General features: G+C 48.7%; 1 protein-coding gene across 5 annotated transcripts in view; it reads left to right on the top strand.

Annotated features, from left to right (window-relative positions):
- Nucleotides 1–24,715, top strand: part of CEBPG (CCAAT enhancer binding protein gamma) — a 152,557-nt gene that overhangs the window by 71,064 nt on the left and 56,778 nt on the right. For 2 of the 5 annotated variants that reach the window (XM_063940350.1, XM_063940349.1), the window contains one exon: nucleotides 14,304–14,397. The exons of the other annotated variants lie outside the window; for them this stretch is intronic. The gene's annotated coding sequence lies outside the window, so the exon portion shown is untranslated. The remainder of the gene's footprint in view (nucleotides 1–14,303; nucleotides 14,398–24,715) is intronic. 5 annotated transcript variants of the gene reach the window in all.

Raw genomic sequence — 24,715 nt, forward strand, 5'->3', positions numbered from 1 at the left:
AAATAGAAAATCTTGGCCACGAACCACAATGATCGTCTGTCGTTAGGTGGTAAGAATAAAGGTAATGATAGGGAAATCTTACCTTGGGTTACTAGTTACACAGTAGGTAGTAATACCATTAAAAAACAGTCGAGGAACCAATGGTCAACAGTTAGATCTGACCCGGAGTTAGGGTTGAGTAATACACATCTGATGCCCTGTTATAAGCGAGGTAGGAACATTAGAGACTTTATTGTAAAGACAGATGTGACAGATTTAGTTTCTAAAAAATCTACACATTTTTTGCAAAGGAAGAATGGCTGCTTTAGCTGCGGTTGTACAACTTGTGGATTCTTATTGAAAGGTGACACTTTCCAGCATCCACAGTCAGGAAAGACGTACACAATTAGGTATCATCTGACCTGTAACTCGTCCTTTGTTGTGTACCAAATTATCTGCCAGTGTGGATATTCCTATATCGGGAAAACGGAGTGCACTTTCAAGGAGAGAATGGCTGCACACAGGTCTTCTATTAGAAAAGCCATTAGCACAGGTTTGAGTGATCAACCTGTTGCTAGACATTTTTTAGAAGCTCACCATAATTTGTCATCATTAAGATACAGAATGATCGATCACGTCCCTAGATCGATCAGGGGAGGTGATCGGGGTAAAAAACTTTTACAATGCGAGGCCCGCTGGATAATGCGTTTAAACACGCTAGCCCCGAAAGGGTTAAATGAAATGCTGAACTTGAATTGTTTTAATTAAATTAGTTTTTTATTGATTAGCCCTGCTGGAAATGTGGGTGTTGTGAGCTAAGAAGCATTGTGGCGATTGTACAGTTACGTGTAATTTTAATGTTTACATTGTTGCTAGGTGATGGGTACGTTCACAGACGTCATCCAAAGGAGCCTGGTGATCTGGTGTCTCCGGCGGAATGACGTCAGCATTACAGCTCCGTGGATGTGCGGCGGGAAGGTGCACGGGGTGTTTTTTCAATAAAAGGTAAGACTGTTTTATTATGCATTTGTAGCCCTGACGAAAAAGGATAAACTTTGAAACGTTGGCTTAAACTGCTGTGGAAAGTGAATTATTGATCATCCCTTGTGTGCCATTGTTGTGGAGTGTATATATATATATATATATATATATATATATAAAAGCGCTGTCTGGGTTTTCCTGGGTCAGTTTGGCGCTGGTGTGTGCAAAGGGCCCTCTGTCTCTCCAAAGGGCCTTCTTTAGGGAATTGTCCCCTTATAGTTATATCCCAGTGTGTGTGGGGTGTCGGTACGTGTGTGTCGGCATGTCTGAAGCGGAAAGCTTATCCAAAGAGAAGGTGGAACAGATGAGTGGTGTGTCACAGTCGGCGGTGGCGACTCAGGATTGGATGAATATGTGGCATATGTTAAATGCAAGTATAGCTTCACTACATAAAAGGCTGGACAAGGGTGTCGACAGGTGTTCAATCTACGGATGACACCGACTCACAGGACCCGTCGGGGTCTCAGAAACGTCCCTTCTCACAAATAGGGGACACAGATACCGACACGGACTCTGATTCCAGTGTCGACTATGATGAAGCAAGATTGCACCCCAGGGTGACAAAAAGTATTCAGTGCATGATTATTGCAATAAAAGATGTTTTACATATCACTGATGAGCCCTCGGTGCCCGACACGAGGATAAACATGTTTAAGGGAAGGAAACAGGTTATGAATTTTCCTCCTTCCCATGAACTAAATGAGTTATGTGAAAAAGCTTGGGAAACTCCAGATAAGAAGCTGCAGATTCGCAAAAGGGTTCTTATGGCGTACCCTTTCCCTACACAGGACAGGGTACGTTGGGAATCCTCTCTCACAGTGGACAAAGCCTTAACACGCCTTTCCAAGAGCCGCTACCGTCCCCTGACACAGGGGCCGTCAAGGACCCTGCGGATAGCAGGCAGGAGACTACATTAAAGTCTATTTACACACATACTGGTACTTTGCTTAGACCGGCAATTGCGTCGGCATGGGTATGTAGTGCAGTAGCATCGTGGACAGATACCCTGTCAGCTGATCTGGATACACTTGATAGGGATACAATTATGTTAACATTAGCTCATATTAAGGACGCAGTCTTATATATGAGGGACGCTCAAAGAGACATTGGATTACTGGGTTCGAGAGCCAATGCTATGGCTATTTCGGCAAGAAGAGCCTTATGGATCCGCCAATGGATGGGGGATGCAGAATCAAAAAGGCATATGGAGGTTTTACCTTACAAAGGTGATGTATTGTTTGAGGACGGCCTCGCGGACCTGGTCTCCACAGCTACCGTGAGTAAGTCTACCTTTTTACCTTTTGTTCCCCAACAGCAAAAGAAACCTCCACAATATCAGATGCAGTCCTTTCGGTCACATAGATCCAGAAGAGGTCGGGGCTCCTCTTTCCTCGCCAGAGGTAAGGGTAGAGGCAAGAGGACACCTGCTGCGGCTAGTTCCCAAGAGCAGAAGTCCTCCACGGCTTCCTCTAAGTTCACCGCATGACGCTGGGGCTCCCCTGCAGGAGTCCGCACAGGTGAGGGCACGCCTTCGACTATTCAGCCAAGTCTGGGTTCAGTCAGACGTGGACCCTTGGGTGATAGAAATAGTCTCTCAGGGTTACAAGCTGGAATTCGAAGAGGTGCCCCACGTCGATTTTTCAAGTCTGCCTTACCAGCTTCTACCCCAGAACGGGAAGTAGTGCTGGCTGCAATTCAAACACTGTGTCAACAGCGAGTGTTTATCAGGGTTCCCCTGAGCCAACAGGGAAAAGGGTATTATTCAACCCTATTTGTGGTCCCGAAGCCGGATGGTTCGGTCAGGCCCATTTTAAATCTAAAATCCCTAGACCTGTACTTGAAAAGATTCAAATTCAAGATGGAATCGCTCTGAGCAGTGATAGCCTGCCTGGAAGGGGGGATTTTATGGTGTCACTGGACATAAAGGATGCTTACCTTCATGTCCCCATATATCCCTCTCATCAGGAGTACCTGAGATTTGCGGTACAGGATGGTCATTATCAGTTTCAGAAAATGATGGTGGGGGGCGTGGCCTGGCTGTCTTGGAGAGTGGACGTGCTCTCTCCAGCTCCTGCACATCCAATCTCTCTAATTCCCCTCTCCTTCCCCTGACCTGCACCAGCCTGCCCCAGACTCCCTCCTGTGACTCCCTGTATGTGTCCGCAGCTGCTGTGGGGGACCCGCGGAGTCGGGGAGTGCTTTTAAGCACTCCTGCGGATTGCGGCCTTCCCCCTGCCTGAAGCCGGGGGCTCGAGTTTGGCGCCGGGCCGAAGCGGCGGACCGGAGCCGCGATATTGCCGAGTGCCGCTGCCTCTCTCCCGTCCCGCCTGTAACCCCCCTTACCCACACCTGGAGACTGGGGGCTGTCCGGCCGGAGGACGATCCCTGGAGGCCACAATACGAGCGGCGGCCGTCTCGCTCGAGGTCGCCGGGGGACGGGGGGCTGGCCCTGCAGCCGGAGGGACCCGAGATTGACGGCAGACGGCGGGATCCCTGGGGTATGTACCGCTCACTACGACCCCTGCCTTGAGACCCGATCCAGGGGCGCTGTGGAGGCTTCCGGCGGTTCCCGGAGGCTGAGGCCTGCTCCCCGATCTTAAGCCGGGACCTCGATTTTGGCGGCGGCCCGCCCAGGAGCTCGGAGCCCGAGTCACACTCACGAAAGGCTCCCGCGGGCGCCTGATGGACCCCTCCCTCCTCCGCACATACCTGCTGGCTGCCCCGGACCCCCTGGAACCCCCAGACGCCGGGGACCCTCCTGGGAGGCTCCGGAATAACCCTGCTACACCTTGCAGCTCCCTGTGTGGTACACCAGTGGCGGCCATCTTGCAGGCCTCCAGGCCCATCTCCCTCACTACCTGCAGGCTGTGACCCCCCCTGCTACAGCCCTCTGGAGCACACATTATACTTCACCTGAAGGCCGTTCCAGCTACCAACCGCAGACCTCCCTTCCCCCTGCTGTCCAGCCCCGGTGCTGTCCCGGTCACTGGCTGGTCCGTGCCCGGGGCTCATCTCCGCGGTCCCTGAACGGAGGTGGTCCTTCACGGAGCTCCGCCTCCTGCGACCTCTGTCTGTCTGACTACTCTCCGGGGCCATGTGGGCCCCCTGCTCTCCTGGGACTCCCTGGACCTACCTCATCTGCGTGCTCGGCTGACCACACCATGATGCCTCCTTAAGGCCCTCGCCTTACCTTCCCTGGTCCTGAGCCTCACTGCTGGAGCGCCACCTCCACTTCCCACCCTGCTGTCCACCCCCTTCTTCATATGTTCACGATGCCCAGGGGTGGAAAAAGTCACAGGGGTCCGACCTCACACCATTCCTTACCAAAAAAAACACCCTGGCCAAGAGCAGGTCTGATGCTCCCGGACCCCCCCAGGGTCCCTCCAACTCGGAGGCCGAGGACGACGATCTCACCCGCAAGGACTTTCTCTCCCTCCTTAAGGAGATGCGGGATGTTAAGACCTCAGTCCAGGCTCTCCACTCCCTGAAATCCGATATTGCCGACATCGGCTCCAGAACCGACCAACTTGAACGACGAGTGGAAAAGGTTGTGTCATTCCAAGAAACGGTCGAGACCGACTTCCATCAACTCCACCAAGATGTTGCCCACTTGCGGGAGGAGCATGAGGACCAGGACAATAGGGCAAAGAGAAACAACCTGAGGATCCAGGGTATCCCTGAGGAGGTCGAGGCGGCCCACCTTGACCTCTACCTGAAGCGCCTCTTTGCACACCTGAGGAACATCTGCTCCTGGATCGAGCGCATCGAGCCCTGCGACCTCGCTCTCAGGACTCCTCCCAGCCCAGGGATGTCATTCTCCGACTGCACTACTTCACTGCGAAAGAGGCTGTCATGAGGGAGGCCCGACGGCTGGGATCTGTGACTTTCCAGAATACCCCTCTTCAGATTTTCCAAGACTTATCTCCGCTCACTCTGGCCAAACGCAGAGACTTCAAACCCGTTACTTCCCTGCTCTCCCGTCATAATGTTAAATACCGCTGGGGTTTCCCTTTTCGTATCTTGGTTTGGCACCAAGGGAAGCTCCTCACGGCCAGGGATCTAGCCGAGGCTCAAACGCTGCTCTCCAAGTTGGGCATCCCCACCGCCGAACAGGATATCCATACTCAACGCCTGCCGCCACGGACACAGCGGGACCCGATTCAGCCCCCTCGATCTGAGTGGTTTACGGTCCCGGCCTCTGCAGCCTCCCAGGCTCCACCTCCGGTTCCCTGATGGACTTTCAGCTCTCTAGTTCAATGTCTTCTCTACTTAATTGGGTCGACCCTTCCTGGTCGCACTCCCCTACCCGGGGAGCTGTTCCACTTTATGCTCCCCGTATCCTGATCTCCCGGCCCCTTAGTTACCTCACGACTGTTCTGTTGTTACCCCCTGTTAAAATGTTACGCTGCTGATATGTTAACATGCTGGAACCTGATTTTTTGTTTTCCATCTACCCCCCTTCCTCTCCCTTCCCTTCCGGAGCTGGTGCTCCATCTGTCTTCTGTTCCTGTCTTCTCTCCAGCTTTCTCCCTCAGGTACCTCCAGGGGAGGTTTGCCTCCTACCTTTCGCCAAGCGGTTTGTGATCCGTGGTCCGGACCCCATGCCGCGCCCCCTTAGGGCTTTGAGCCCTCTCGCTGACCTAGGTGCCCTCCCGACACCTAGTACCCCTGTCAGCACTACCGGCCCTGGCCTCTACTGCCGGATGACCAACCACCCTCCCTCCCCTCCCGGTTTCCTTTCCTTCCCCCCTCCCTTCTGACCACACTCTCTCTCGCTTTATATCCTTCTTCTCTATCTTTCTCTCTCCTCCCTCTACTTTCAGTGCTCTCCGCTCTTTCTAATCTGCCTACCTCATCGTTGCTTGCCCATGGGTCTCCGGGTACTATCTTTTAATGTGAAGGGCTTGAATAGCCCCCAAAAGAGAGGTAAGCTCTTTGCCACCCTTAAACTCCATAAAGGTGACCTGGTCTTCCTACAGGAGACTCACTTCCTGCATGACTCCCATCCTACCCTGCAATGTAAACCGTACCCTGATTCCTTCCATGCCTGCGACCACTCGGCCAAGAAACGGGGGGTTGCGATTTTATTTGCCCGCCACCTCACCTTTGAGCTTCTAGACTCATATCCCGACAAAGATGGCCGGTTTCTCGTCTTGGTGGGGAAACTTAATAACAACCTCTGTACCCTAGCCAACGTTTATACCCCTAACCAACGACAGGAACGATTCTTTACAAAGCTAGATAACCTCCTTACTCGAGTCCGGCAAGGCGACCTCATACTTGCTGGGGACTTTAACTCCGTTTTGAATCCACAGGTAGACCGCTCTCCCTCTCCCCCTACTGCTTCCTCGTCGGACTCCCTCCGCTCCAGATCCCTCCTCCGTCTCATGCGATCCCAGCTTCTCTTACGACTCCTGGAGGATAAAATACTCCTCTGCCCGCGACTATACCTTCTACTCTGCCCCTCATAATTCCTACTCCCGCATTGATATGGTCCTGCTCAGCCACGATCTCGCCTTAAATCTCCACGATGCCCATATTCATCCACTGATCTGGTCCGATCATGCCCCTATCACCTGCGATCTCTCAGGTCTGCTCTCACGCCCTCGCCCCATGACATGGCGCCTTAACGACTCCCTCCTCCACAACCCTGAGATATGTTCCCATCTTCGGGACACAATCTCCGACTATTTTACCTTGAATGATACCCCTGATATCTCTAGGTCCACTCTCTGGTTGGCACACAAGGCAGTTCTTCGTGGACACGTTATCAGCCTAGCGTCAAAAGCTAAAAAACAATCCCTCTCTCAGTTTAACAAACTCTCTATTAAACTCCACTCACTTGAGACCCAGCATAAGGCGTCCTCCGACCAGGCTGTCTTGTCCGAACTTCGTACTGTTAAGGCGGTACTTGATCTCCTTCTCACTGCACGGGTGGCCAAACGTCTTAAGTGGCTTCGCCAATCCTTTTATGACGACATCCTACTTTCTCTGACCCAACCCCTTATCTCACTCCCAAACTTATTCTCAGTCCTGCATTCTTATAGCCTTATATCAGGGTATAAGATCAACTACTCCAAATCCGAGGCTATGCTGCTTCATATCCCTCATCGAGAGGTTGAGTCCCTTTAATTTTAAATGGCAGCCCACAAAGATTAAATATCTGGGGATATACCTGACTTCTCGTTATGATTCCCTCTTCCGGGAAAACTTTCCACCCCTCCTCACCAACACACTCGCTGACCTGACCACCTGGAACAGTCTTTTTATTTCGTGGCTGGGCAGGATCATAGCGGTTAAAATGACCATAGTCCCCAAATGGCTTTATCTTTTCCAGACCCTCCCAGTAGCAGTCCCGGCCTCCTTTCTTCGCACTATCCAACGAGCCCTTGTGCGTTTTATTTGGAATCACAGACCCCCCCCCCCCCCCCCCCGCATCGCCGCCAATACCCTGAAAAGGCCAACCTCCGCGGGAGGTAGAGGCCTTCCTGACGTCAAACTTTACTATCTCGCCTCTCACTTATCCCATATTGTCACCTCTTATGCTCCTCCGGGATCTGTATCTTGGCTGGATATTGAGGCAGCCTTCATTGGCCTCCCGGATCTGCCCCCCACCTCCCGACCCCCAACCTCTAAACTTCTCCCTACTATTAAATTTAACCTTAAAACTTGGGACTCCCTCTCCCTGAAGAATGGTCTCACCACTACCCTTTCGCCCTTGACCCCTGTCTGGCAGAACCCTATGTTTCCTCCTGGACTCTCAACTGCGAGGTTCCGTTTATGGATAACGCTGGGCTTCAAATTCCCGACCAATTTTGCTGATCGGGGCCAATGGCTGTCCCTGCCTGACCTCCAACAAAAGACCCCTTCACACCCACTTAATCCCTTCCAATTCCTACAAATATGCCACTTCCTAGGCTCTCTCCCCTCCACCGCCTTACTTCGTGCCCTCACCCCCTTTGAAAGCTTATGCATCAACTCCCATCTCTCCAAAGGCTTAATCTCCCAACTCTACTCTCTTTTACTAGATTCCTCCCTTCCCCCCCTCCCGGCCCCATGAGCTCGCATTGGAACGTGATCTTGGGGCCCCCACCAGAAAGTGAAGACTGGGAAGACATGAGACTGGGGATTGCTAAATGCTCTATTGCCACTGCTTTTAAGGAAACGGCCTACAAAGTTTACTACCGTTGGTACTACACCCCTGACCGACTTAACAAACTCTGTCCGTCTTCCTCCCCTAATTGCTGGAGGAACTGCGGGGCTAGAGGCACTATGCTCCACATATGGTGGATCTGCCCGTCCATTGCTTCCTTCTGGAACCTAGTCCACTCCCTACTCAATTCGCTTCTGGATTCTCCTTTGCTGAAAGATCCTTGGAACTTTTTGCTATGTTACCCCCCCCCCCCCCCCCCCCGTTGCTCAATAAATTTTCCCAAAAGCTGGCCACACATATCCTAACGGCGGCAAAGTCGCTGATAGCTCTTAACTGGAAGAGCCCCTCTCCACCCTCCCTCCCGTCCCTTAAAACTAAAATTTGGCACATTGCCTCAATGGAAAAGATTACATACTATCTCCACGACCGGGGTCACAATTTTTGAGCAGGTCTGGGCCCCCTGGCTCGCTGCTGAACGTAGATTGCCATCCCCCTCCTCTTGCTCCGAACTTCCTCCGCAGACCCATGGCCACTGCCTATTACTCCTCCTTCAGGCCTTTCTTCTTCTCTCTTTCTCTCTTTCTCCTCTTCCTTCCCTTTTCCTTGTCTTCTCTCGTCTCCTCCTCGACCCCCCTCTTCCTCTTTCTTCTGATCTTACTATTTCCAGGATATATACTGTGCACAGATTATACTGTGGTTCTCTCCCCGCCCCCTGTCCCCCTTTCCCTCCTCTCCTCCCCCCCCCCCCCCCCCCCGAATTCTACATTTGAATGTTACTGTTCTTTCTTCATTGACTAACTTTGTTGTCTATTTGAAAATTTGTGGTTTATGATGGACGCTGGTTCTGATGGCCAACTGTCCCATGTTCCCATGTAATGTTTTCTTACTATGCTTAACCACATATAAATAAAGAATTAAAAAAAAAAAAAAATGATAGTGATCCTGCGCAAGCAAGGGGTCACGATTATCCCATACTTGGACGATCTCCTGATAAAAGCGAGGTCAAGACAACTACTGGAGAACGTGTCACTCTCTCAGAGAGTGCTTCAGCAACATAGGTGGATTCTCAATCTACCAAAGTCACAGTTGGTTCCGACAACTCGACTAGCGTTCCTGGGCATGATACTGGACACAGAACAAAAGAAAGTTTTCCTCCCGTTGGAAAAAGTCCAGGACCTCCAGAACATGGTCCAAGAACTACTAAAGCCAAAAAGTGTCAGCTCATCAATGCACTCGGGTTCTGGGGAAAATGGTGGCAACTTACGAGGCCATTCCCTTCTGCAGGTTCCATGCAAGGACGTTTCAATGGGATCTTCTGGACAAATAATCCGGGTCCCATCTACAATTATAAAAAAAAAAAACACTGTCCCCCAGGGCCAGGGTGTCTCTTCTATGGTGGCTGCAAAGTGCTCACCTTCTAGAGGGTCGCAGGTTCGGCATTCAGGACTGGATCCTGGTAACCACGGACGCGAGCCTCCGAGGATGGGGAGCAGTAACCCAAGGAAGAAATTTTCAGGGACTGTGGTCAGACCAGGAGTCCTGTCTACACATCAACGTGTTGGAACTAAGGGCCATATACAACGGCCTTCGACAAGCGGAGGGTCTTCTTCGCAACCTACCGGTTCTGATTAAATCGGACAATGTCACAGCAGTGGCTCATGTGAACCGCCAAGGCGGGACAAAAAGCACAGTCGCAATGGCGTAAGCCACCAGGATTCTTCGCTGGGCGGAAAATCACGTAAGCGCTCTGTCAGCAGTCTTCATTCCGGAGCAGACTTCCTCAGCAGACACGATCTCCATCCAGGAGAGTGAAGACTTCATCAAGAAGTCTTTGCAGAGATAACGAGTCTCGGGGGAGTTCCTCAAATAGACATGATGGCGTCACGCCTCAACAACAAGCTGCGGAGGTATTCTGCCAGGTCCCGGGACCCTCAGGCAATAGCAGTAGACGCTCTGGTAACACCATGGGTATTCCAGTTGGTCTATGTGTTTCCTCCTCTTCCTCTCATCATAAAAGTGTTGAGGATCATAAGACGAAAAAGAGTACAGAAAATTCTCATTGTTCCAGACTGGCCTCGAAGGGCCTGGTACTCAGATCTTCAGGAGATGCTCACAGAAGATCCTGGGCCTCTTCCTCTGAGAGAGGACCTGTTACAGCAGGGGCCCTGTCTGTTCTAAGACTTACCGCGGTTACGTTTGACGGCATGGCGGTTGAACGCCGGATCCTAGCTGAGAAGGGTATTCCGGAGGAGGTCATACCTACTCTAATAAAGGCTAGGAAGGAGGTGACGGCAAAACATTATCACCGTATCTGGCGGAAATATGCCTCTTGGTGTGAAACCAAGAATGCTCCTACGGAAGATTTCCATCTGGGTCGTTTTTCTCCACTTCCTACAGAAAGGAGTGGATATGGGCCTAAAGTTAGGATCCATTAAAGTACAGTTTTCGGCCCTGTCGATATTCTTTCAGAAGGAATTGGCTTCTCTTCCAGAAGTCCAGATTTTTGTAAAGGGAGTGCTACACATCCTGCCTCCTTTTGTGCCCCCAGTGGCACCATGGGACCTGAACGTGGTGTTACAGTTCCTTAAATCACACTGGTTGAACCCCTTCAAACGGTGGAGTTGAAGTTCTCACCTGGAAGGTGGTCATGTTGTTAGCCTTGGCATCTGCAAGGCGTGTGTCAGAATTGGCGGCCTTGTCTCACAAGAGCCCTTGCTTGATTTTTCATGTGGATAGAGCAGAAGTGTTTTTTACCTAAGGTGGTGTCTTCATTTCATATGAAACAACCTATAGTGGTGCCTGTGGCTACGAGTGACTTGGAGGATTCCAGGTCCCTGGATGTAGTCAGGGCCTTAAAGATTTATGTAGCCAGGACGGCTAGAATTCGGAAAACAGAAGCATTGTCCTGTATGCTGCCAACAAGATTAGCACGCCTGCTTCGAAGCAGACTATTGTGTGCTGGAACACGATTCAGCAGGCTTATGTTACGGCTGGATTGCCGTCACCGCATTCAGTAAAAGCCCATTCCACTAGGAAGGTGGGCTCTTCTTGGGCGGCTGCCCGGGGCGTCTCGACATTACAGCTTTGCCGAGCAGCGACTTGGTCGGGTTCAAACACTTTTGCTAAATTCTACATGTTTGATACCCTGGCTGATGAGGACCTAGCATTTGCTCAGTCGGTGCTTCAGAGTCATCCGCACTCTCCCGCCCGATTGGGAGCTTTGGTATAAACCCCATGGTCTTCTTGGGCGGCTGCCCGGGGCGTCTCGGCATTACAGCTTAGCCGAGCAGCGACTTGGTCGGGTTCAAACACTTGGTCGGGTTCAAACACTTTTGCTAAATTCTACATGTTTGATACCCTGGCTGATGAGGACCTAGCATTTGCTCAGTCGGTGCTTCAGAGTCATCCGCACTCTCCCGCCCGATTGGGAGCTTTGGTATAAACCCCATGGTCCTTACGGAGTCCCCAGCATCCTCTAGGACGTAAGAGAAAATAAGATTTTAAACCTACCGGTAAATCTTTTTATCCTAGTCCGTAGAGGATGCTGGGCGCCCGTCCCAGTGCTTACATAAGGGTTATGTTACAGGTAGAATCGGTCTTGGACCGATACTGTCGTTTGTTCATACTGTTAACTGGTTATGTATATTCCAGGTTATATGGTATGATTGGTGTGGGCTCGTGTGAATCTTGCCCTTAGATTAACAAAATCCTTTCCTCGTATTGTCCATCTCCTCTGGGCACAGTTCTCTAACTGAGGTCTGGAGGAGGGGCATAGAGGGAGGAGCCAGTGCACACCATACTAGAAAGTTCTTTTAGGTGCCCATGTCTCCTGCGGAGCCCGTCTATACCCCATGGTCCTTACGGAGTCCCCAGCATCCTCTACAGACTAAGAGAAAAAGATTTACCGGTAGGTTTAAAATCTTGTTTTTTCTATACCCTTGGCTAAGGTGCGTTTGAATATAAGTAGCAGGTTGATGTACATACTGTAATATGTACTGTATGCAGGTGTCTTAAACTGGCAGCACATTGTATCTTAAAAACCATCCTGGGACACCTTTGCTTCAATCTGACAGTACATTTTAAGTTTAAATGTGCCGTCAGATTGAAGCAGAAGGTGTCCCAGAATGGTTTATATAGCATTCATGTGCTGCCAGTTTATTTCTGAAGTGACTCAATAGGGTTTATATAGTTTATTAAACTAACACTTCGGAATTAAACTGGCAGCACGTGTTGCTATATAAACCCTATTAAGACACTTCAGAAATAAACTGGCAGCACATGTTGCTATATAAACCCTATTGAGACACTTCGGAATTAAACTGGCAGCACATGAATGCTATGTAAACCATTCTAGGACACTTTCGCTTCAATCTGACGGCACATTTAAACTTAAAATGTACTGTCAGATTGAAGCGAAGGTGTCCCAGGATGGTTTATAAGATACAATGTACTGCCAGTTTAAGACACCTGCATACAGTACATATTACAGTATGTACATCATTTTGCCCTTCTAAATTAAAATGTGCCCTCCCGAATCAAAAATTTGCCCTCCCCAAGGTCAGCACCCTGCCCTAAAAAAATCCTACAGTGAACACTATGTACGTGTGTGTGTGTGTGTGTGTGTGTGTGTGTGTGTGTGTGTGTGTGTGTGTGTGTGTGTGTGTGTGTGTGTGTGTGTGTGTGTGTGTATACCAGAAGTATTTTGGATATCGGGTTTTTCCGTATTTTGGAATAATTGCATATCATAATGAGATATCATGGCGATGGGACCCAAATCTAGGCATAGAATGCATTTATGTTTCATATATACCTTATACACACAGCCTGAAGGTAATTGTAGCCAATATTTTTAATAACGTGCATTAAACAAAGTGTGTGTACTTACACACTATTCATTTATGTTTCATATACACTTTATACAAACAGCCTAAAGGTCATTTAATACAATCCTTTTTAATAACTGTGTATTAAACAAAGTTTGTGTACATTGAACCATCAGAAAACAAAGATTTCACTATCTCAGTCTCACTCAAAAAAATTCCGTATTTCGGAATATTTGGATATGGGATACTCAACGTGTGTGTGTGTGTGTGTGTGTGTGTGTGTGTGTGTATATACATGCGTGTGTGTGTGTGTATATGTATATATATATATATGTGTGTGTATGTATGTATGTATGTATGTATGTGTATGTGTATATATATATATATATATATATATATATATATATATCCCCCCCTTCCACATCCTAAACTTAAGGCAACTTATCACTGCCGAATTTTTAGGGGTTAGCTGACACCTTACATTTTTAAAGGAGTGTCTTTAATTACTGTATTACCACTTTATAAATATCTGTTCACATACACCTGTGGCGCCGTACCCCCACTATCCAATATATATATATATATATAGCAATGCATACAGGGTCCCTGGCACTCCGGTCTTACGTATGTCTTGCTCCGGTGCCCTCCCCGCAGATCAGCATCTGTAAATATCTCCTTTCTTATGGGCGGCACTCAGAGACTTTTACCAAACGGATTAAGTGAAAAAAGGCCCCAGACTGAGGAAGGGGATTATACCCAGAAACGTTACCAATAAAACGGCCCGGTGGGGCCTTTTTTCACTTAATCCGTTTGGTAAAAGTCTCTGAGTGCCGCCCATAAGAAAGGAGATATTTATATATATATATATATATATATACACACACACACACACACACACACACACACACACACACACACACCATTCCTAAGTGCGCTTGTTATGTAATGAAGCAGGAGTATAACCTGCTTTCAATGTTCACATAAACATAACCTTCAATACATTTGTTTTATTTGAAGACTATACATCAAACTTCTTATTTAGATGGTAGTATTCCAATCTGTTAGATATTCGTCGTCCAGTCTTGAATGGCAATCCTGTAGAAGATACCCTCTCACCAAAAAATCACCCAAAAGAAGGAAGTCAAATGGCCAATCAGTAAAAAAAAAAAAAATACTAGATATTATTACAAATATTATAATAGTTCATAATCCTTGTAAAATGATTTTACATACATAGATAAAAGATTCAGTTGATCACAACCCATACATGAGATTGTGTTTAAATAACCTTTCTCCACTTTATTCAGGTGTGAGCTCGGGGATGTGTCCTCACTGAAGTTGGGTCGTGAACTGTTAACTAGTAAAAGCCTACGCGTTTCGTCCTTGAGGACTTCTTCAGGGGTATGTATCTTAAGTGGGTGAAAACAAATTGATAATGGTAAAAATGAGGTATATGCTGGGAAGTATTTTTAAAATAATAGTAAGCTAGTACATACCAAAAATACATCTGTAAAGTACGTACAGGGTGTTTCTCTAACGTCCTAAGTGGATGCTGGGGACTCCATCAGGACCATGGGGAATAGCGGCTCCGCAGGAGACGGGGCACAAAAATAAAGCTTTAGGATTAGGTGGTGTGTACTGGCTCCTCCCCCTATGACCCTCCTCCAAGCCTCAGTTAGGTTTTTGTGCCCGTCCGAGCAGGGTGCAATCTAGGTGGCTCTCCTAAAGAGCTGCTTAGAAAAAGTTTTTAGGTTTTTTATTTTCAGTGAGTCCTGCTGGCAACAGGCTCACTGCATCGAGGGACTTAGGGGAGAGAATTTCAACTCACCTGCGTGCAGGATGGATTGGATTCTTAGGCTACTGGACACCATTAGCTCCAGAGGGAGTCGGAACACAGGTCTCACCCTGGGGTTCGTCCCGGAGCCGCGCCGCCGACCCCCCTTACAGATGCTGAAGATTGAAGGTCCGGAAACAGGCGGCAGAAGGCTCTTCAGTCTTCATGAAGGTAGCGCACAGCACTGCAGCTGTGCGCCATTGTTGTCACACACTTCACACCAAGCGGTCACGGAGGGTGCAGGGCGCTGCTGGGGGCGCCCTGGGCAGCAATATTTAATACCTTTATGGCAAAAGAATACATCACATATAGCCATTGAGGCTATATGTATGTATTTAACCCATGCCAGTTATCTAAAACTACGGGAGAAAAGCCCGCCGAAATAGGGGGCGGAGCTTATTCTCCTCAGCACACAGCGCCATTTTCCTGCTCAGCTCCGCTGTGAGGAAGGCTCCCAGGACTCTCCCCTGCACTGCACTACAGAAACAGGGTAAAACAGAGAGGGGGGGCATTTTTTTGGCGATATTTTGATATATTTAAGCTGCTATAAAGAACAACACTTATATAAGGTTGTTCCCATATATATTATAGCGCTTGGGTGTGTGCTGGCAAACTCTCCCTCTGTCTCCCCAAAGGGCTAGTGGGGTCCTGTCTTCGATAAGAGCATTCCCTGTGTGTCTGCTGTGTGTCGGTACGTGTGTGTCGACATGTATGAGGACGATGTTGGTGTGGAGGCAGAGCAATTGCCGATAATGGTGATGTCACCCCCCAGGGAGTCGACACCGGAATGGATGGCTTTGTTTATGGAATTACGTGATAATGTCAGCACATTGACGACATGAGACGGCCGGCAAACCAGTTAGTACCTGCCCAGGCGTCTCAGACACCGTCAGGGGCTGTAAAGCGCCCTTTACCCAGACCCAGACACAGACACTGAATCTAGTGTCGACGGTGATGAAACAAACGTATTTTCAAGTAGGGCCACACGTTATATGATCACGGCAATGAAGGAGGCTTTGCATATCTCTGATACTGCAAGTACCACAAAAAGGGGTATTATGTGGGGGGTGAAAAAACTACCTGTAGTTTTTCCTGAATCAGAGGAATTAAATGATGTATGTGATGAAGCGTGGGTTAACCCAGATAGAAAAATGCTAATTTCAAAAAAGTTATTAGCATTATACCCTTTCCCGCCAGAGGTTAGGGCGCGCTGGGAAACACCCCCTAGGGTGGATAAGGCGCTCACACGCTTATAAAAACAAGTGGCGTTACCGTCTCCTGATACGGCCGCCCTCAGGGATCCAGCTGATAGGAGAATGGAAACTACCCTAAAAAGTATATACACACATACTGGTGTTATACTGCGACCAGCCATCGCCTCAGCCTGGATGTGCAGTGCTGGGGTCGTCTGGTTGGATTCCCTGACTGAAAATATTGATACCCTGGATAGGGACAGTATTTTATTGACTATAGAGCAATTAAAGGATGCTTTCCTTTATATGCGAGATGCTCAGAGAGATATTTGCACTCTGGCATCGAGAGTAAATGAGATGTCCATATCTGCCAGAAGGAGTTTATGGACGCGACAGTGGTCAGGTGATGCGGATTCCAAACGACATATGGAAGTATTGCCGTATAAAGGGGAGGAATTATTTGGCGTCGGTCTATCGGATCTGGTGGCCACGGCAACTGCCGGAAAATCCACCTTTTTACCTCAGACCCCCTCCCAACAGAAAAAGACACCGTCTTTTCAGCCGCAGTCCTTTCGGTCCTATAAGAACAAGCGGACAAAAGGACAGTCATATCTGCCTCGGGGCAGAGGAAGGGGTAAGAGAGGGCAGCAAGCAGCCCCTGCCCAGGAACAGAAGCCCTCCCAGGGTTCTGCAAAGCCCTCAGCATGACGCTGGGGCCTTACAAGCGGACTCAGGAGCGGTGGGGGGTCGACTCAAGAATTTCAGCGCACAGTGGGCTTGCTCACAGGTGGACCCCTGGATTCTGCAGGTAGTATCTCAGGGTTACAGGTTGGAATTCGAGAAGTCTCCCCCTCGCCGGTTCCTAAAGTCTGCTTTGCCAACGTCTCCCTCAGACAGGGCGACGGTATTGGAAGCCATTCACAAGCTGTTTTCTCAGCAGGTGATAGTCAAGGTACCCCTCCTACAACAGGGAAAGGGGTATTACTCCACGCTATTTGTGGTACCGAAGCCGGACGGCTCGGTAAGACCTATTCTAAATCTGAAATCTTTGAACCTGTACATACAAAAATTCAAGTTCAAGATGGAGTCACTCAGAGCAGTGATAGCGAATCTGGAAGAAGGGGACTTTATGGTGTCCCTGGACATAAAGGATGCTTACCTACATGTCCCAATTTGCCCTTCACATCAAGGGTACCTCAGGTTCGTGGTGCAAAACTGTCATTATCAGTTTCAGACGCTGCCGTTTGGATTGTCCACGGCACCTCGGGTCTTTACCAAGTTAATGGCCGAAATGATGATTCTTCTGCGAAGAAGAGGCGTATTAATTATCCCTTACTTGGACGATCTCCTGATAAGGGCAAGGTCCAGAGAACAGCTGGAGGACGGAGTAGCACTAACCCAACTAGTGCTGCAACAACACGGGTGGATTCTGAATTTTCCAAAATCTCAGTTGACCCCGACGACACGTCTGCTGTTCCTGGGAATGATTCTGGACACGGTTCAGAAAAAGGTGTTTCTTCCGGAGGAGAAAGCCAGGGAGTTATCCGAACTTGTCAGGAACCTCCTAAAACCAGGGAAAGTGTCTGTGCATCAATGCACAAGAGTCCTGGGAAAGATGGTGGCTTCTTACGAAGCGATTCCATTCGGCAGATTCCATGCACAAACTTTTCAGTGGGATCTGCTGGACAAATGGTCCGGATCGCATCTGCAGATGCATCAGCGGATAACCTTATCGCCACGGACAAGGGTGTCTCTTCTGTGGTGGTTGCAGAGTGCTCATCTGTTAGAGGGCCGCAGATTCGGCATACAGGACTGGGTCCTGGTGACCACGGATGCCAGTCTGAGAGGCTGGGGAGCGGTCACACAGGGAAGAAACTTCCAGGGAGTATGGTCAAGCCTGGAGATGTCTCTTCACATAAATATACTGGAGCTAAGAGCGATTTACAATGCTCTAAGTCTGGCAAAACCCCTGCTTCAGGGTCAGCCGGTGTTGATCCAGTCGGACAACATCACGGCAGTCGCCCACGTAAACAGACAGGGCGGCACAAGAAGCAGGACAGCAATGACAGAAGCTGCAAGGATTCTTCGCTGGGCGGAAGATCATGTGATAGCACTGTCAGCAGTATTCATTCCGGGAGTGGACAACTGGGAAGCAGACTTCCTCAGCAGACACGATCTACACCCGGGAGAGTGGGGACTTCATCCAGAAGTCTTCCACATGATTGTGAACCGTTGGGAAAAACCAATGGTGGATATGATGGCGTCCCGCCTCAACAAAAAACTGGACAGGTATTGCGCCAGGTCAAGAGACCCTCAGGCAATAGCTGTGGACGCTCTGGTAACACCGTGGGTGTTCCAGTCAGTGTATGTGTTCCCTCCTCTGCCTCTCATACCAAAGATACTGAGAATTATACGGCAAAAGGGAGTAAGAACGATACTAGTGGCTCCGGATTGGCCAAGAAGAACTTGGTACCCGGAACTTCAAGAGATGCTCACGGAGGATCCGTGGCCTCTACCTCTAAGACCGGACCTGCTTCAGCAGGGACCGTGTCTATTCCAAGACTTACCGCGGCTGCGTTTGACGGCATGGCGGTTGAACGCCGAATTCTAAGGGAAAAAGGCATTCCGGAAGAGGTCATTCCTACACTGGTAAAAGCCAGGAAGGAGGTGACTGCACAACATTATCACCGCATTTGGAGAAAATATGTTGCGTGGTGTGAGGCCAGGAAGGCCCCCACGGAGGAATTTCAACTGGGTCGATTCCTACATTTCCTGCAAACAGGATTGTCTATGGGCCTCAAATTGGGGTCCATTAAGGTTCAAATTTCGGCCCTGTCGATTTTCTTCCAGAAAGAATTGGCTTCAGTTCCTGAAGTCCAGACTTTTGTAAAAGGAGTACTACATATACAGCCCCCGGTTGTGCCCCCAGTGGCACCGTGGGATCTTAATGTAGTCTTGGATTTTCTCAAATCCCATTGGTTTGAGCCGCTCAAATCGGTGGAGTTGAAGTATCTTACATGGAAAGTAACCATGCTACTGGCCCTGGCTTCAGCCAGGAGAGTATCAGAATTGGCGGCTTTATCATATAAGAGCCCATATCTGATTTTCCATACGGACAGGGCAGAACTGCGGACGCGTCCTCATTTTCTGCCTAAGGTGGTGTCAGCGTTTCACCTGAACCAGCCTATTGTGGTGCCTGCGGCTACTAACGAATTGGAGGATTCCAAGTTGTTGGACGTGGTCCGGGCATTGAAAATATATATTTCAAGAACGGCGGGAGTCAGAAAGTCTAACTCACTGTTTATATTGTATGCACCCAACAAGATGGGTGCTCCTGCTTCTAAGCAGACGATTGCTCGTTGGATTTGTAGCACAATTCAACTTGCACATTCTGTGGCAGGCTTGCCACAACCTAAATCTGTCAAGGCCCATTCCACAAGGAAAGTGGGCTCATCCTGGGCGGCTGCCCGGGGGGTCTCGGCATTACAACTCTGCCGAGCTGCTACTTGGTCAGGGGCAAACACATTTGCAAAATTCTACAAATTTGATACCCTGGCTGAGGAGGACCTTGAGTTCTCTCATTCGGTGCTGCAGAGTCATCCGCACTCTCCCGCCCGTTTGGGAGCTTTGGTATAATCCCCATGGTCCTGACGGAGTCCCCAGCATCCACTTAGGACGTTAGAGAAAATAAGAATTTACTTACCGATAATTCTATTTCTCGTAGTCCGTAGTGGATGCTGGGCGCCCATCCCAAGTGCGGATTGTCTGCAATACTTGTACATAGTTATTGTTACAAACAAATTCGGGTTGTTATTGTTGTGAGCCGTCTGTTCAGAGGCTCCTACGTTTGTCATACTGTTAACTGGGTTCAGATCACAAGTTATACGGTGTGATTGGTGTGGCTGGTATGAGTCTTACCCGGGATTCAAAATCCTTCCTTATTGTGTACACTCGTCCGGGCACAGTATCCTAACTGAGGCTTGGAGGAGGGTCATAGGGGGAGGAGCCAGTGCACACCAGATAGTCCTAAAGCTTTCTTTAGATGTGCCCAGTCTCCTGCGGAGCCGCTATTCCCCATGGTCCTGATGGAGTCCCCAGCATCCACTACGGACTACGAGAAATAGAATTATCGGTAAGTAAATTCTTATTTTTCCCATATGACTTTGTCCAATCTAAAGATTTATAACATCAAAAGGTATAAATTCTACATAAGAAGAAATATTCTATTTGGAATTAATTAAAATGGGAAACCTACAGTACTTTGTACTTAAAATTGAAAAGAAGCACATACCAGATCCAAATAGGATAATAAGGGACAGGATGTTTTCCTAGTCGATGGGTTATTGTTACCCAGTTGGTAGACCATTTTAAAAAATCCATACAAACAAAACTTCTTTATAATTTGAAGCCTAACAAAAAAAAAAAAGGAATGCTGTATATTACAATTCTAGAACGATGTTCATATAGTGCTATGTTAGTTCTATGTAAAAAGGTATATATTCATACCCAAATGCAAAATAAAAGAAAATTATCCTATGGCAGCTTGATCAGTAATTGACTGAAATGGAGCCTCCAATGTACCTCAAATAGACCTAACAAAAAATATAGCAATAAACAATTCCTATCAGGAATTAAAGTAGCTGAAGTTGAAATGGAGGAGTTAAATAGTGTAGTAACTTACAGAAGGTCCCTTTTCTATATGAAAACAGCAAAGTTGTGCACTGGTCTCCAGCTCCAAAGTAATCAGCTGACTCTCGCTGTGATTGTCTTTATACCCCTAAACCAGTGACATCACTTCCTCTAGTTGTTTAATGATGGTAATTACTTTAGTTTTTAATTAATACTGCCCAGACTTTGATAGATCGAACGCTCAAACATAGATCTAATATAAATCTTAGTACAGAGTACTTTGGTGCTTATATACCCAAATAGTGTAAAGTATAGTGTGCGCTTGTGCTATTAAAAGGAAAATGTATTTTAATTTAAGTTAATTGGATCTAGTTGTACTTACTGGTAGAAGCTGCGGGACCAAGGGACCTTTGTTCCTGCTTGTGTTCCACCCATCTATTTACTATATGGAGCTTCCAGTTAGGGTGGAACACACACCATCATGCGCTGATTGGTTCTAAATCGGAGTGGGAGAAGGGACCTTCTGACGTCACTAGGGGAGGAGATACGTCACCAGGGGGAGGAGCTACGGCTGAACAGGGTACCCGAAAAGTGTGCTCGCCACCTGATTACTAAAGGTAATAGTTGGTGGCATGGATAGCAGAGGAACTATCCCGCTGGCCTAGCTCCTCCCCCTTGTGCCGTGGCTCCTCCCCTTGACGTAAAAGGTCCCTTAGGCCACTTGAATCTAGCATCAACCATCCTGCGCTCCACCAAGTGATTTAGTAGAACCGGACTTCCGGAATGGTAATGCGTACCTCATCGGCTTATGTTACTTCTGTTTAGGGTGGAACGCATACCACCTTGCGTTCCACCTGTCATTACACTAGACTTGGACAACCGTACACCACCTTGCATACCACCCGTCGTTTCACTGAACCCGGACTTCCGGGTATAGTGGAGCGCAAATGGGCCGAATGTGTAATTATTCAGCGGGCACTTTGTAAATAACTTACTGTACATATTACTATTCACGTGTCGCCTATTACCGCGTCGCCACATTATTGTGAGGCAACTTATTTCATTCATTTTTTTTATATATAAATTTAAGTGTGTAAATTGATAAATTTTAAATAAGTGTATGTTTTTTTTTATTTTAGTTTTTAATATATCTAATATTATATTTTTCTCTGACGTCCTAGTGGATGCTGGGAACTCCGTAAGGACCATTGGGAATAGCGGCTCCGCAGGAGACTGGGCACATCTAAAGAAAGCTTTAGGACTATCTGGTGTGCACTGGCTCCTCCCCCTATGACCCTCCTCCAAGCCTCAGTTAGATTTTTGTGCCCGACCGAGCAGGGTGCAATCTAGGAGGCTCTCCTGAGCTTCTTAGAAAAAGTTAGTTTTAGGTTTTTTATTTTCAGTGTGACCTGCTGGCAACAGGCTCACTGCATCGAGGGACTAAGGGGAGAAGAAGCGAACCTGCCTGCTTGCAGCCAGCTTGGGCTTCTTAGGCTACTGGACACCATTAGCTCCAGAGGGACCGAACACAGGCCCAGCCTCGGAGTCCGGTCGCAGAGCCGCGCCGCCGGCCCCCTTACAGAGCCAGAAGCAAGAAGAGGTCCGGAAAATCGGCGGCAGAAGACATCAGTCTTCACCAAGGTAGCGCACAGCACTGCAGCTGTGCGCCATTGCTCCTCATGCACACCACACACTCCGGTCACTGAGGGTGCAGGGCGCTGGGGGGGGGCGCCCTGAGCAGCAATATAAACACCTTGGCTGGCAAAAATACATCACATATAACCCCCAGGGCTATATGGCTGTATATTAACCCCTGCCAGATTCCATAAAAATGCGGGAGAAAAGTCCGCGAAAAAGGGGCGGAGCTATCTCCTTCAGCACACTGGCGCCATTTTTCCCTCACAGCTCCGTTGGAGGGAAGCTCCCTGGCTCTCCCCTGCAGTTAATACACTACAGAAAGGGTTAAAAAGAGAGGGGGGGGGGCACAATTTAGGCGCAGTATACAACATATATGCAGCTATAAGGGAAAACACTTTCTTATAGGTGCTATCCCTGTGATATATAGCGCCCTGGTGTGTGCTGGCATACTCTCCCTCTGTCTCCCCAAAGGGCTTTGTGGAGTCCTGTCCTCTATCAGAGCATTCCCTGTATGTGTGCTGTGTGTCGGTACGGCTGTGTCGACAGGTATGTGGAGGATAATGAGGTGGAGGCGGAGCGAATGCCTGTAAATATGTTGTCACCCCCTGCGGGGTCGACACCGGTGTGGTTGAACTTATGGAAGGATTACGTGAAAGTGTCAACTCCTTACATAAAAGGTCGACGACACGGAACAGCCGGCTACTCAGCTTGTGCCTGTTCCAGCGTCTCAAATGTCATGGGGGGCTCTAAAATCGCCCGCTACCTCAGATAACAGACACAGATGTCGACACGGATACTGACTCCAGTGTCGACATCGATGAGACTGGTGTACCCTCCAAATAGGTCCTCCCGTTACAGGATTGAGACAATGAAAAATGTATTACACATTTATGATTATACCCCAGGTACCACATAAAAGGGTATTGTGTTTGGTGAGAGAAAACTATTAGTAGTTTTTCCTGCATCTGAGAAATTAAATGAGGTGTGTGAGGAAGAGTGGTCTTCCCCCGGTAAGAAATTGATAATTTCTACAACGGTTATTGGCAGCGTACCCTTTCCCGCCAGAGGATAGGTCACGCGGGGAAACACCCCATAGGGTAGATACAGCGCTTACACGCTTATCAGAAAAGGTGGCACTACCGTCTTCGGGTACGGCCGCCCTGAAGGAACCTGCTGATAGAAAGCAGGAGGTTACCCTATAAGATATGGTCACACACTAGGGCATTATATTGCGACCAGCCGTTGCTTCGGCATGGATGTGCAGTGCTCCCGCTGCGTGGTCAGATTCCCTGTCGGAAAATAACTATGGATAGGGACAATATTTTGCTGAAAATAGAGCATATAAAAGACGTGGTCTTATACATGCGTGATGCACAGAGGAATATTTGCCGGCTGGCATCAAAAATAAGCGCTAGGTCCATTGCCGCCAGACGGGGGTTATGGACTTGGCAATGGTCAGGCGATGCCGACTCGAATCGGCACATGGAAGTTGCCCTATAAAGGGGTAAAACTGTTTGGGGATAGTTCTTCAGACCTCGTTTCCACAGCTACTGCTGGGAAATTAATTTTTTTGCCACAGGCTACCCCACAACAAAAGAAAGCACCGTATCATCAAGTACAGTCCTTTCGGCCCCAGAAAAACAAGTGGGCTAGAGGCTCATCCTTTCTGCCGAGAGGCAAAGGTAGAGGAAAAAAGCTGCAACACACAGCTAGTTCCCAAGAGCAGAAGTCCTCCCTGCGTCCGGTAGGTCCACAGCATGGTGCTGGGGCTGCTCTGGCGGACCCGGGTACGGTGGGGGCCCGTCTCAGATATTTCAGCGGACAGTGGGCTCTCTCACATGGTTCCCTGGGTCCTTCAAGTAGTATCTCAGGGGTACAGGCTGGAGTTCGAGACGTTCTTCCCCCCGCCGTTTCCTAAAATCTGCCTTACCGGCACCTCCCTCTGCCAGGGAGACGGTGTTGGTGGATATTCAACACTATAATCACAACAAGTGATTGTCAAGGTGCCCCTCCTTCAGTAAGGAAGGGGTTACTATTCCACAGTGGTTGTGGTACCGCAACGGTTCGGTGAGACCCATCTTGAAATTAAAATACTTGAACTTTTATATCAGAAGATTCAAGTTCAAGATGGAATCGCTCAGGGCGCTTATTACGAGCCTGGACGAGGGGGATTACAGGGTCTCCCTGGACATCAAGGATGCGTACCTGCATGTCCCCATTCCCCCCCCCCCCCCTCACCAGGAGTACCTCAGATATGTGGTACAGGACTGTCACTATCAGTTCCAGACGCGGCCGTTGGAGTTGTCCACGGCACCGAAGGTCTTTACCTAGGTAATGGCCGAAGTGATGATACTCCTTCGCAAGAAGGAAGTTTTTATTATCCCGTACTTGGACGATCTCCTGATAAAGGCGAGGTCCAAAGAAC

Source organism: Pseudophryne corroboree, chromosome 9, assembly GCF_028390025.1.
Source record: "Pseudophryne corroboree isolate aPseCor3 chromosome 9, aPseCor3.hap2, whole genome shotgun sequence".
In the NCBI taxonomy this organism is placed as follows: Eukaryota; Metazoa; Chordata; class Amphibia; order Anura; family Myobatrachidae; genus Pseudophryne; species Pseudophryne corroboree.